Here is a 12,699-nt window from a genome sequence, read left to right on the forward strand (position 1 = left end):
TCTCCATTAAGTGACTTGAACTTACTCATCCACATGTCTGATGCCTTCAGGTCAGCAACTTCCAGCTCAAAGTCTCCGATAGAGACCCCAGGGATGCATGTCAGGTCGATTTTGTCCACTGCACACTCATGTGGATGAGTGATGAACTTGAAAAGACCAGTGCGCGCACGAAATTCTCCAAAACGTGCTTTGAATGACTGCAGGAGATTGGACGTAAAGCCAGCTAGCTGCTGGAGATCCAGATGTTGAGTGGAGTCACTTGCTAAGCATGCATCTCTAAATTGTTGCAGTCTTTCAAAGTGCAGAAGACGACCTGTTTCAATGTCCCTGAGAAAGACTACCAGCTTGCTTTCAATGCAAACACTGCTTGTTGAAGGGATGAGATTGTATTTCTAATGCCTTGCATTTTCACATTGAGCTGGTTCAGAAGGCCAGTTATGTCCACGAGATAGTGAAACTGCAGGAGCCAGTCAGTGTTGTCCAGCTCAGGATGCTTGACGCCTTTAATTTCAAGAAAAGTCCGGATTTCACTCAGGCAAGCTGCAAAACGGCTGAGCACCTTCCCCCTTGACAACCAACGCACGTTGCTGTGTAAAAGCAGACCGGGATAATGATTCCCAACTTCTTCTAACAGAGTTTTAAACTGGCGATCATTTAAAACTCGGGCAACAATAAAGTTGACCACTCGAATGACCAACGACATCACCTCACCAAGCTCCTGGCCACACGTCTGAGCGCAAAGCGCCTCCTGGTGCAGGATGCAATGAAAACTTAGGATGGCTCTCTTTTCATGTTCACGGAGAAGCGCTACAAATCCTTCTTCCTCAACATACAGGGTGCACCGTCAGTACAGACAGAAATAAGTTTATCCATCGGTAGTTTTTTTTTCTTTAGCAAACTCCATGAAAGACGTGAATAAATCCTCTCCTCTTGTTGTCCCTTTCATTGGCAAAACAGCCAAGCTTTCCTCACGCAGTGTGTCACCTGCAGCATACCTGGCAATTATACTGCACTGAGATAGATGGCTAACGTCTGTTGACTCATCTAACGCAAGAGAAACTTATGTCCCGGCGTTTATGTCCTTAATTTGTGTTTCCTCGACTTGATTTGCCATCATGATGCTACGATCGTGCACAGTTCTTGCTGACAGGGGCATGTCTTTTATTCGTTTGATTATCTTGTCTTTATTTGGGAAGTCATCAAACAGTTCATTGGCCACATCAAGCATGAATGTTTTGGCATACTCGCCATCTGTGAATGGCTTTCCATTCCTTACTATTGCCAAAGCCCCCGCAAAGCTAGCGGAATTCCCGTCCCCTTGCTTGGTCCACACACGTAGTTGCTGCTGACTCGTCTGCACTCTCCGCTGTAGCTCCTCGCATGCCCTTTTCCTGCCGTCCCCCGCTGGAGATTTCCATGCAAATGAAGCATGGTGCGTATCGAAGTGCTGCTTTATATTTGACCGTTTCATCGATGAAATTTTATCATTGCATATTAGACATACCGCAGATCCTGCTCTCTCCACAAACGCAAATTCCTCTGTGCACGCAGCCTGGAATGCACGGTAATCATCGTCTTTTTTTCTTTTCGCCATCTTTTCCGTTACAAGGGTTGAAGCGGATAAACTAGTTGGCTATCTGATAAAATTGATTTCTTCACTTTACAATGACCCGGACATGCTTGCGAGCCATTGGTTCCCGACCCGACCCACGGGTGACCCGTGACCCGTGAAATTTATCTTCAAAACTAATTTCTGTTTACTTTAAAATGACACAGTATTATTAAGAAATATCACAAGTATTTTAAAATCAGTTCCAAACTGATTTTTTAAAAAAAAAAATTTTTTCAACTCAAAATTGTCTGGGAGCCATATGCCGTCACCGGAAGAGCCATATATGGCTCGCGAGCCATAGGTTCCCGACCGCTGAGATATACGTTCATGGTACAAGCCATGTATGATGTTCTGCCTAGCCCAGCAAATCTCCATCCTGAGGCAAGATTGATTCTCCATCATGTCCTCTGTGCCCTGGAAAAGGTTCACTCGAGCACATCCTCAGCAGCTGCCCATCAGCCCTGGGGGAGGGCTGTTACGGCTGGTGACATGACCAGGTGCTGAATACAGTCGCAGAGGCCATCTCCAAAGCTGTGGCCAACAACAAGCAAGCCTGCGGACACAGGAAGACTGCCTTTGTCAGGGCTGGTGAGCAGCCTCCGTCCCAGCCCAGATCAGCAGCCAGTCCCCTCACCTCCGCGTCACACTGGGAGCTGCTAGTCGACCTGGTGGGTGGGGGCAGCTCAGGTTTCCAGACCATGTTGTGACAACTTCGTTGAGGCCAGACATGGTGCTATCATCAGCCTCTTCAAAGCAGGTGCTCCATATAGAGTTGACGGTTCCCTGGGAGGACCGGATGGAGGAGGCAAGTCACGGTCACTTGACTCAACAGTAATGAGGAATGAAGCAGCCTATTTGTTACATGAAAGCAAGGCCTCATCAATAAAATAAAATATACACTACCGTTCAAAAGTTTGGGATCACCCAAACAATTTTGTGTTTTCCATGAAAAGTCACACTTATTCACCACCATATGTTGTGAAATGAATAGAAAATAGAGTCAAGACATTGACAAGGTTAGAAATAATGATTTGTATTTGAAATAAGATTTTTTTTACATCAAACTTTGCTTTCGTCAAAGAATCCTCCATTTGCAGCAATTACAGCATTGCAGACCTTTGGCATTCTAGCTGTTAATTTGTTGAGGTAATCTGGAGAAATTGCACCCCACGCTTCCAGAAGCAGCTCCCACAAGATGGATTGGTTGGATGGGCACTTCTTTGAGCAGATTGAGTTTCTGGAGCATCACATTTGTGGGGTCAACTAAACGCTCAAAATGGCCAGAAAAAGAGAACTTTCATCTGAAACTCGACAGTCTATTCTTGTTCTTAGAAATGAAGGCTATTCCATGCGAGAAATTGCTAAGAAATTGAAGATTTCCTACACCGGTGTGTACTACTCCCTTCAGAGGACAGCACAAACAGGCTCTAACCAGAGTAGAAAAAGAAGTGGGAGGCCGCGTTGCACAACTGAGCAAGAAGATAAGTACATTAGAGTCTCTAGTTTGAGAAACAGACGCCTCACAGGTCCCCAACTGGCATCTTCATTAAATAGTACCTGTTAGAGCCTGTTTGTGCTGTCCTCTGAAGGGAGTAGTACACACCGGTGTAGGAAATCTTCAATTTCTTAGCAATTTCTCGCATGGAATAGCCTTCATTTCTAAGAACAAGAATAGACTGTCGAGTTTCAGATGAAAGTTCTCTTTTTCTGGCCATTTTGAGCGTTTAATTGACCCCACAAATGTGATGCTCCAGAAACTCAATCTGCTCAAAGAAGTGCCCATCCAACCAATCCATCTTGTGGGAGCTGCTTCTGGAAGCGTGGGGTGCAATTTCTCCAGATTACCTCAACAAATTAACAGCTAGAATGCCAAAGGTCTGCAATGCTGTAATTGCTGCAAATGGAGGATTCTTTGACGAAAGCAAAGTTTGATGTAAAAAAAATCTTATTTCAAATACAAATCATTATTTCTAACCTTGTCAATGTCTTGACTCTATTTTCTATTCATTTCACAACATATGGTGGTGAATAAGTGTGACTTTTCATGGAAAACACAAAATTGTTTGGGTGATCCCAAACTTTTGAACGGTAGTGTACATTATTACTTTTCTAGTAGCAATACTTTTTATTTACACTGGTGACTGCTGCTTGATCATTATCAGTTAAGTTTACATTTTAATTTAATCACACATTACTGTTGCTTCTGCTTTTTCCATTTTTTTAATTATGTTTATGATGAGCCCACTGCAGGTTCATTTGTACCAACCGTTTAATCTAGTTCCCCCTATGCAACATTTATTACCAGACGAACTGTGAGCACCACGGGAGACAAAACAACTGTCTTATGAACTGTGACCATAAAGTACCATAAATATAAAAAAAATCCATCCTTGTAGTAAAGCTTCTTTAACTGCTAAGAATAATGGAAGACCTCATTAATTTCTGCAGCTATTTTCTCTTTCTTGCTTATCCCTTCCAAAGAGGTCAACACACCGGGCCAACTACAAAGCCACACACACACACACACACACAGAGCTCATAGTGATTCAGCTCCTTGCTCGAGGACACTTCATCAGTCCCTTGCTTGCTGACACGAGGGTTTGACCCCCTTGTCATCCGGTCCAAGGACGTTCTTGCTCTATTTACTCAGACCGCTCCGCCTCCCCGATGTGACGCGTCGGTTGGCTTTTATATATATATACATCTCTCCTTGGGCTGGTTCCTCTTCATCTGTGTACATACATGCGTAAAAACCAAAATAAACACGGCCTGCACGCTCGTGATGTTCTCGAGATGTTGGTCCACAGAGGGAGAACAGAATTAGGCAAAAAAGGCTTTTAAATATGCCGCGCCTTCGTCCTGGAGTAATGCACAGAAGGACCTGAAACTGTCAGAGCTGATTCCAGTGTCAATTATAGAGGATCGAGAAAACAGTGCTCTTGGTCAATGAGACCGCTCCTAAATGTTTCACTGAAATTGTTCAAGAACTTTGTGCTTTATGCATCATAACTGCATTTTTTGGATATTGTGTTCATTCATTTGTAGTGTGTGACAGTTTGTATTGTTTGTGTGTTGCGTTGTAACAATGTTTATGCTGCTATCTTGGCCAGGTCACTTTTGAAAAAGATAGTTTAATCTCAATGAGACTTTCGCCTGGTTAAATAAAGGCTATAGATATATATAACTCCCAGACCTCTCTCTCTGGTAGAGGCCTGGGAGTTATATATATATCTATATATATAACTTAAGGAAGACACACATCACCCAGAAAAGGGTGAGAGGCAAATTTTATATATTTTGGCAGCGAACCGTGGGGTCTGGCAGTGGGCCTTCAACGGCGCAATGATAGTGTAATCAGCCAAATTTTGGGGGTATTTTTTTAATATGTGAACAGCTCCAACACACACACACACACACACACACACACACCGCCAGTAACTCGGTGCCTCAAGAGCCACCAAAATCAAATCCATTGGATATCAAATAGCCTTTGTCTCTCTCCATACCTGGAAAACAATGACAAGTCCCATGACATGGCCTCCGCTTCTGGCCTACAACACCACCACGGACGGCGCTAGCATGCAGCATCACAAAACCTCTTCTTTACAAACTGACCAGACCAAGTCAAAGCAATTCATGAGCAAAGAATAGAAATAACAATAAAATCAACCTTCACATGCATAATATGCCATGAGCGAAGTCGCAACACAATCATATGCAAAATATGCCAAACCTTACGCCATAATATTGAGTATAGTAGACCTAACATTACATGAGCAAAGTGTGGCATTAACCAGCTATGAAGTGCCATCACAATATGTAAACTGAATAAGCCAGCTTTGATTTGGAGTAAAATAGAATTAGGCAGCTGACCTTATTAGGCTACTTGAATATAAAGTCCAACCGTGGGTCCTTCTTTGTGAAGTGGGTAATGGCAGCATCATGTTTGTCCTTGGATTTAAGTCCCATCAGAAGGCCTTTTTCTATGGACATCAGTACCAAAGCTCCCAGTCGATCCTATCCCCTTGCGGTGTGCGTCTTGATGAGCTTTAGGGCCGAGAAAGACCGCTGAACTGAAGTTGTGGATATGGGGATGGTCAACACCAGACAGGTGAGGTGATGTAGTATGGGCGAGACGAGGGCGGGAGTTGGCCTTCCATTTCCAATCACTTGCTGCTTTTCCCCAAAAGCACGTCTTGAGAAGGGTAACGCTAACAAGCTAGCTACAATGTCAGTCTCGTCTCCTCCTGCAGCCACGCTCATGGCCGGATTAACCCAGCAGAGGGCCCCGGGGCACGCACATCCATTGCCCCCCGCCCCGTCAGGTAGGCTACGCAAACAATACTAAACACTGTTAAATGTAAAACTAATGCAAATACCCAACATGGTAGTCGACGCTATGCCAATGTGCATGGGATTTGGATGGCGACCACAAAGTACAACACAATGTTGAATCGCAAAACAAACAGGTGAGAATAGCAGCTGACAGCATCGCAACGTATTGCGAAGCCTTCTTCCCCCTTACAATGGCTTACCAACAGGAAATAAATGTTTGTTTCAGAGCAAATAATTTAGTGAAATATGGGCATATTTTAGTAAAACTATCTGTTTAATTATTTTTCAGTATGGGCATTCTAGCTAGCACATTTGTTTAACTATACACAATGAATTTGATCATAAGCATCGAGTTTGCGCTATGTCAGACTTTGTACATTGGGGCCCTGCATCAGTAGAGACTGTAGCTTGGGGCCCCGCATCAATAGAGACTTTGTAGCTTGGAGCTGCATCAATAGAGATTATATAGCTTGGGGCCCCTGCATCAATAGAGACTAGATTGGGCCCTGCATCGCGATGCAGGGTTGGAACACGTCCCTTGTAAGGTATGACTGGGGATCCCTACTATACGGGAACACAATACTCCTGACCTTTTGGGGCCCCTCGTGGTCCAGGGCCCCGTGGCACTTGTCCGGCATGCCCAGTCCGTATTCCAGCCTTGGTCATGCCGCATAAACTTCGCCGCACTCGTCTGATACACAGACTAACGTTAGTGATGTGCGGTTTGATTGGTTTAAGTGAACTAATGGATTTGGATCGCCAATGTGGAAGAATCGGTCAATCACAACTAATGACTCCTCAGGAACCGCACATCATTCTTTTATATGAATGAGCCCGCGCCTGGACAGGTCTGGACTTCTAGAAGTCCTAGGGTGACGTTTTTTTTGTCCCACCCACTACAACAGCAAACTATGATTGGCTGATTCACCTGTCACTTTCTTAACAAACAGACAAGCACAGGACTTCTAGCAGTCCTAACCAGTGAGGGAGCCAGCCAGCTAACCCTTTCTCTTGTCAAGAGACAACAGCAACAAAATCTGATTGGATAACTCGATTTTCATGGTTTCGGGGCAGTACCCCTTTCATTACTGAAGCAAACTTGATAGAAACTAGGGCTAAAATTAGAATTAGAAGAGAGAATTGTTATTAAATGAAAGATTTTAAATATAGCATTTAAAATGCTGCTATGTTGGGCCTTCTCTGAAGTCCTAGAAGTCCCTAAGGGTTCCCCTCCGATATATATATGCATACATATATATATAGAGAGAGAGAGAGAGAGAGAGAGAGAGAGAGAGAATATATATATATATATATATATATATATAGAGAGAGAGAGAGAGAGAGAGAGAGAGAGAGAGAGAGAGAGAGAGAGAGAGAGATAAGTCGGTCTAACAGAGAGAACATTCAAAAAGAGGTCTAATGCACACATGTAGCTTTAGAAACAACCGTTTAAAAAATGTAACATCTTTAAGCTGTTATATTTGGTCATTGGTGGACAGTAACATTAATTATTCAACCACCTGGAAAATCCTCTCAAAGAACAAAACATATTCAACCAGTAGTAAAATGTGCAATCTACACTCACTGGCCACTTTATTAGGTACACCTTGTTAGTACCGGGTTGGACCCCCTTTTGCCTTCAGAACTGCCTTAATCCTTCGTGGCATAGATTCAAGAAGGTACTGGAAACATTCCTCAGAGAGTTTGGTCCATACTGACATGATAGCATCACGCAGTTGCTGCAGATTTGTCAGCTGCACATCCATGATGCGAATCTCCCGGTCCACCACATCCCAAAGGTGCTCTATTGGATTGAGATCTGTTGACTGTGGAGGCCATTTGAGTACAGTGAACTCATTGTCATGTTCAAGAAACCAGTCTGAGATGATTCGAGCTTTATGACATGGCGCGTTATCCTGCTGGAAGTAGCCATCAGAAGATGGGAACACTGTGGTCATAAAGGGATGGACATGGGCAGCAACAATACTCAGGTAGGCTGTGGCGTTGACACAATGCTCAATTGGTACTAAGGGGCCCAAAGTGTGCCAAGAAAATATCCCCCACACCATTACACCACCACCACCAGCCTGAACCGTTGATACAAAGCAGGATGGATCCATGCTTTCATGTTGTTGACGCCAAATTCTGACCCTACCATCCGAATGTCGCAGCAGAAATCGAGACTCATCAGACCAGGCAACGTTTTTCCAATCTTCTATTGTCCAATTTTGGTGAGCCTGTGCGAATTGTAGCCTCAGTTTCCTGTTCTTAGCTGACAGGAGTGGCACCCGGTGTGGTCTTCTGCTGCTGTAGCCCATCTGCCTCAAGGTTCGACGTGTTGTGCGTTCAGAGATGCTCTTCTGCATACCTCAGTTGTAATGAGTGGTTATTTGAGTTACTGTTGCCTTTCTGTCAGCTCGAACCAGTCTGGCCATTCTCCTCTGACCTCTGGCATCAACAAGGCATTTTCGCCCACAGAACTGCCGCTCACTGGATATTTTCTCTTTTTCGGACCATTCTCTGTAAACCCTAGAGATGGTTGTGCATGAAAATCCCAGTAGATCAGCAGTTTCTGAAATACTCAGACCAGCCCGTCTGGCACCAACAACCATGCCACGTTCAAAGTCACTTAAATCACCTTTCTTCCCCATTCTGATGCTCGGTTTGAACTGCAGCAGATCGTCTTGACCATGTCTACATGCCTAAATGCATTGAGTTGCTGCCATGTGATTGGCTGATCAGAAATTTGCGTTAACGAGCAGTTGGACAGGTGTGCCTAATAAAGTGGCCGGTGAGTGTATGTCCATCCATCCATCCATCCATTATCCAAATTTGCAAACCAGAAATGTCCACATTGAATAAAAGGAATGATTTGGCCAGCAGTTGCAGACATAAGCACCTATTTTGTAATATTAAATAAATCATGACAATAGACAAATACCCCCACCCCCTACCCCACTGGACCATTATGTGTTTTTGAATTTTTGAATGTAGGCGCCTCTCCCTTCCCCATTGGACGTTGTGCACGTGATGTGCATGACGAGGCAGTAAATGGTATGTTCTTTCCCGAGTAGCTTTATTAACAGCTGATGATTGCTTATGACATGAAACAGGCTTGTACTGCCTCATGGAGAATTTACTTGACTCACTAGATTATTTTTGCTCCTTATTTGTTGAGTACTTTCCCTACCATTGAGTGTTTCTTTTAACAAAATTATATATACATACACTATATATATACATACACTATATATATATATATATATATATATATATATATATATATATATATATATATATATATAATTTAAAGCAAAAAAGCACATTCAGTCACAGATTCTACCACTTGGCAAATCACGAAATCGCCTCAGCCAGTCTTTTGTACCAACAGCCATCAGGCTCCACAACAAGGCCCACCCCCATGTCCCAACCTTGTCCCCCCCCCTCCTACACAAGGACTGACTAGGACCGACTCCTTGACATCCATAGACATAGATCGCCACTGAGCCCTCTGACTTATCAAGGCTGACTTGACCTAGTGACCCACCTAACCGTACGGTACCTTGCATACTGCACATGGTGTACTGTTTTACAGTGTGCAAGTTTCTATTTATTTATGGAACTGATGATAGAGCATACTGCTGGTGGAGTGTATATGCTGTCTATTCTATGCCATGTGAATATATTATATATACGTATATATACGTATATATACGTATATATACACGTATATATATATATATATATATATACATACAATACCCCTTAATGACAAAGTGAAAAAGGTTTTGTAGAAATTTTTGCAAATTTATTAAAAACAAAAAAATGAAATATTGCATGTACATAAGTATTCACACCCTTTGCTATGACACTCAAAATTGAGCTCAGGTTCATCCCGTTTCTACTGATCATCCTTGAGATGTTTCTACATTTTGATTGGAGTCCACCTGTAGTAATTTCAATTGATCGGACATGATTTGGAAAGGCACACACCTGTCTATATAAGGTCCCGCTGTTGACAGTGCATGTCAGAGCAGAAACCAAGCCATGAAGTCAAAGGAATTGTCTGTGGACCTTCGAGACAGGATTGTATCGAGGCACAGATGTGGGACAGGGTACAAAAAAAATTCTACAGCTTTGAAGGTCCCGAAGAGCACAGTGGTCTCCATCATTCGTAAATGGAAGAAGTTTGGATCCACCAGGACTCTACCTAGAGCTGGCCGCCCAGCCAAACTGAGCAATCGAGGGAGACGGGCCTTGGTCAGCGAGGTGACCAAGAACCCGATGGTCACTCTGAAACAGCTCCAGCGTGCCTCTGTGGAGATGGGAGAACCTTCCAGAAGGACAACCATCTCTGCAGCACTCCACCAATCAGGCCTTTATAGTAGAGTGGCCAGACGGAAGCCTCTGCTCAGTAAAAGGCACATGACAGCCCACTTGGAGTTTGCCAGAAAGCACCTAAAGGACTCTCAGACCATGAGAAACAAGATTTGCTGGTCTGATGAAACCAAGAATGAACTCTTTGGCCTGAATGCCAAAGAGTGCCTGGAGGAAACCAGGCACCTCTCATCACCTTGCTAACACCATCCCTACAGGGAAGCATGGTGGTGGCAGTCAGGATCAAGGGAAAGATGAATGGAGCAAAGTACAGAGAGATCCTTGATGAAAACCTGCTCCAGAGTGCTCAGGACCTAAGACTGGGGCGAAGGTTTACCTTTCAACACAACAATGACCCTAAGCACACAGCCAAGACAACGAAAGAGTGGCTTCGGGACAATGTGAATGTCCTGTGAATGTCCTTGAGTGGCTCAGCCAGAGCCCAGACTTGAACCCTATTGAACATCTCTGGAAAGACCTGAAAATAGCTGTGCAGCGACGCTCCCCATCTAACCTTACAGCGCTCGAGAGGATCTGCAGAGAAGAATGGGAGAAATACCCCAAACATACACTACCGTTCAAAAGTTTGGGATCACATTGAAATGTCCATATTTTTGAAGGAAAAGCACTGTACTGTTCAATGAAGATAACTTTAAACTAGTCTTAACTTTAAAGAAATACACTCTATACATTGCTAATGTGGTAAATGACTATTCTAGCTGCAAATGTCTGGTTTTTGGTGCAATATCTACATAGGTGTATAGAGGCCCATTTCAAGCAACTATCACTCCAGTGTTCTAATGGTACAATGTGTTTGCTCATTGGCTCAGAAGGCTAATTGATGATTAGAAAACCCTTGTGCAATCATGTTCACACATCTGAAAACAGTTTAGCTCGTTACAGAAGCTACAAAACTGACCTTCCTTTGAGCAGATTGAGTTTCTGGAGCATCACATTTGTGGGGTCAATTACACGCTCAAAATGGCCAGAAAAAGAGAACTTTCATCTGAAACTCGACAGTCTATTCTTGTTCTTAGAAATGAAGGCTATTCCATGCGAGAAATTGCTAAGAAATTGAAGATTTCCTACACCGGTGTGTACTACTCCCTTCAGAGGACAGCACAAACAGGCTCTAACCAGAGTAGAAAAAGAAGTGGGAGGCCGCGTTGCACAACTGAGCAAGAAGATAAGTACATTAGAGTCTCTAGTTTGAGAAACAGACGCCTCACAGGTCCCCAACTGGCATCTTCATTAAATAGTACCCGCAAAACACCAGTGTCAACATCTACAGTGAAGAGGCGGCTGCGGGATTCTGGGCTTCAGGGCAGAGTGGCAAAGAAAAAGCCATATCTGAGACTGACCAATAAAAGAAAAAGATTAAGATGGGCAAAAGAACACAGACATTGGACAGAGGAAGACTGGAAAAAAGTGTTGTGGACGGATGAATCCAAGTTTGAGGTGTTTGGATCACAAAGAAGAACGTTTGTGAGACGCAGAACAAATGAAAAGATGCTGGAAGAATGCCTGACGCCATCTGTTAAGCATGGTGGAGGTAATGTGATGGTCTGGGGTTGCTTTGGTGCTGGTAAGGTGGGAGATTTGTACAGGGTAAAAGGGATTCTGAATAAGGAAGGCTATCACTCCATTTTGCAACGCCATGCCATACCCAGTGGACAGCGCTTGATTGGAGCCAATTTCATCCTACAACAGGACAATGACCCTAAACACACCTCCAAATTGTGCAAGAACTATTTAGAGCAGAAGCAGGCAGCTGGTATTCTATCGGTAATGGAGTGGCCAGCGCAGTCACCAGATCTGAACCCCATTGAGCTGTTGTGGGAGCAGCTTGACCGTATGGTACGCAAGAAGTGCCCATCCAACCAATCCAACTTGTGGGAGCTGCTTCTGGAAGCGTGGGGTGCAATTTCTCCAGATTACCTCAACAAATTAACAGCTAGAATGCCAAAGGTCTGCAATGCTGTAATTGCTGCAAATGGAGGATTCTTTGACGAAAGCAAAGTTTGATGTAAAAAAAATCTTATTTCAAATACAAATCATTATTTCTAACCTTGTCAATGTCTTGACTCTATTTTCTATTCATTTCACAACATATGGCGGTGAATAAGTGTGACTTTTCATGGAAAACACAAAATTGTTTGGGTGATCCCAAACTTTTGAACGGTAGTGTAGGTGTGCCAAGCTTGTAGCTTCGTACACAAGAAGACTTGAGGCTGTAATCGCTGCCAAGGGGGACTCAACCAAGTACTGAGTAAAGGGTGAGAATACTTATGTACATGCAATATTTCAGTTTTTTATTCATAATAGATTTGCAAAAATTTCTACAAAACTTTTTTTGCTTTGTCATTATGGAGTAT

This window comes from Lampris incognitus, chromosome 8, assembly GCF_029633865.1.
Source record: "Lampris incognitus isolate fLamInc1 chromosome 8, fLamInc1.hap2, whole genome shotgun sequence".
NCBI lineage: Eukaryota > Metazoa > Chordata > Actinopteri > Lampriformes > Lampridae > Lampris > Lampris incognitus.